Here is a 2,007-nt window from a genome sequence, read left to right as displayed (position 1 = left end):
TTTCCCCTCATTCTCCCTCCCTCTTCTTGCCTCCCTGCTTCCAGCTGTCCACTTCCCCTCTCTCTCTCTCCTTCCCTTCATCTCTTCTCTCCCCATCCTCCTACTTCTACTCTCCCCAAGAGGAAAGGACAGAGTGAGAGAGGAAAGGGGAGAGATGTGGTGAGAGAGAGCCAGGCAAAGAGAGGGAGTACAGGGGAATTGAATGGAAGAGGGAGAGGTGGAGATGGAGCCTTTTCTCGTGTTGGTCTTGGAGCTGTTTCACACTTAAAAGTAAATATGCTGTGAATTAACAAATTTGCAGAGGCACCAGTGAGATTTGAACTCACGACCCCTGGTTTACAAGACCAGTGCTCTAACCCCTGAGCTATGGAGCCACCTGCACTGGAGTATTTCTCATTCCAGTTAGTGCTGTGCGTTTGAAGAATGAGGCAGGGCGCAGTTCACCACTCAGATTGTGTCTCATCCCCCGATACCTGCCTCAGGCTCTTCAATAGTCACCTCTCAACAACAATAGAGCAACTTTCACGTACTAAAACGTCCCAAGGCAACTCAGGTCCACTCTCTCTCTCTCTCAGTCTCTCTGCCTCCTTCTTTCTATATTTCTCCCTCTTTGTGTCTCTACCACTCTCTCTCTATCTTTCTGTCACTCCCTTTCTATCTCTCTCTTTTTCTCTGTTTCTGTCTCACTCACTTTGTCTCTCTCTCCTCTCTGTCACTTTCTCTCTCTCACTACCTCCTCTCTCAATTCAATTCAATTCAAATGCTTTATTGGCATGAAAGTTTACAGAGAACCATATTGCCAAAGCTTACATAGCAAAAAGGTACAGTTTTCCAACATTCTGTAGGTGTCAATCGATTTGACATTTGTTGGGTATTTACAATATTACTTTTAAACAATATTAATTTTAAACAGTCTTTGTACTTCATTTGGTACGTTCAATATTAATTTTAAACAGTCTTAATTTTAAACAGTCCTCAGGTTGTGACATGTTGTTACATATTTGGCCCCAAGGTATGGTCTGTCTCCTTCTCCTAGGACTAATCTCAATTTTGACAGGTCATCCAATTCCTTGAAATCTGGGGTTGTTTGGCTTAGCTTGTTGAATAATATGTTTCTTGATGTGTTGAATTTTTCGCATTTTAGGAGGAAATGCATTTCTGTTTCAACCTCGCCGGCCAGACATTGATCGCATATTCTATTCTCTCTAGGCTGCCAGGATTTCTTGTATCTGCCTTTTTCAATTTCCAGTTGGTGGTCGCTTAGTCTGTACCTGGTGAGGGTCTGTCTCTGTTTTGTGTCTCTGATGGTCGTGAGGTAGTCTGCCAGTTTATATTCTCCTTTTAGGGCCCGGTAACATTCTAATCTGCTTTGGCTTTCGGTTATTTTGTTCCAATGTTCCAGGTAGGTTCCTTTGCATTGTTTAATGATTTGGTTCACTCGGATTGGTGTTTGGACGGCTGTGTTGGTCTGGGGCTGGTCAGGGTCCGGCTGAGTACTTAGTTTCAGTAGCAGCTGACTCAGGGGACTCTTTTCTGGGTTTAGCTCTTGGGTCTGAAAGGCTTTGAAATGAAGGGTGTCTGGGGAGCTAGATTTGAGGTGATTTAGGAAGTTTAGTGCTCGTTTTTGGATGTTTATTATCAGTGGGTATCTGCCTAGTTCGGCTCTGCCTGCATTTGTTGCCGTTTTTCTTTGGGTGCGAAGGATGCTTCAGCAGAATTCTGCATGTAGGGCTTCTATTGTGTGTTTTTCCCATTTAGTGTAGCTTTGGTGATTTAGCGGGCCCCATAGTTCACTACCGTACAGTGCAATGGGCAGGATTATGCTGTCAAATATTTTGAGCCAGATTTTGATTGGGATTTGGATGTTGTAGAATTTTCTTTTTATTGCATATAGGGCTCTTCGGGCTTTTTCTTTTAGTGCATTCACTGCTATGCTGAAGCTCCCTGATGCTGTAATAGTTAGACCAAGGTAGGTGTAGCTCATAGTGTGTCCTATAGTGGTATCAC

General features: G+C 43.7%; 1 non-coding gene across 1 annotated transcript; it reads right to left on the bottom strand.

The window, feature by feature from the left end:
- Positions 1-301: 301 nt before the first annotated feature.
- trnat-ugu (transfer RNA threonine (anticodon UGU)) lies at positions 302-374 on the bottom strand. The gene has a single exon. It is a non-coding gene; the product is annotated as a tRNA-Thr (tRNA).
- Positions 375-2,007: the final 1,633 nt, after the last annotated feature.

This window comes from Somniosus microcephalus, unplaced genomic scaffold, assembly GCF_052327205.1.
Source record: "Somniosus microcephalus isolate GS21.2 unplaced genomic scaffold, FLI_Smic_1.0 unresolved_chr2, whole genome shotgun sequence".
In the NCBI taxonomy this organism is placed as follows: domain Eukaryota; kingdom Metazoa; phylum Chordata; class Chondrichthyes; order Squaliformes; family Somniosidae; genus Somniosus; species Somniosus microcephalus.
The sequence above is the reverse complement of the archived record's forward strand: the minus strand, read 5'-3'. Positions and strand labels throughout refer to the sequence as shown.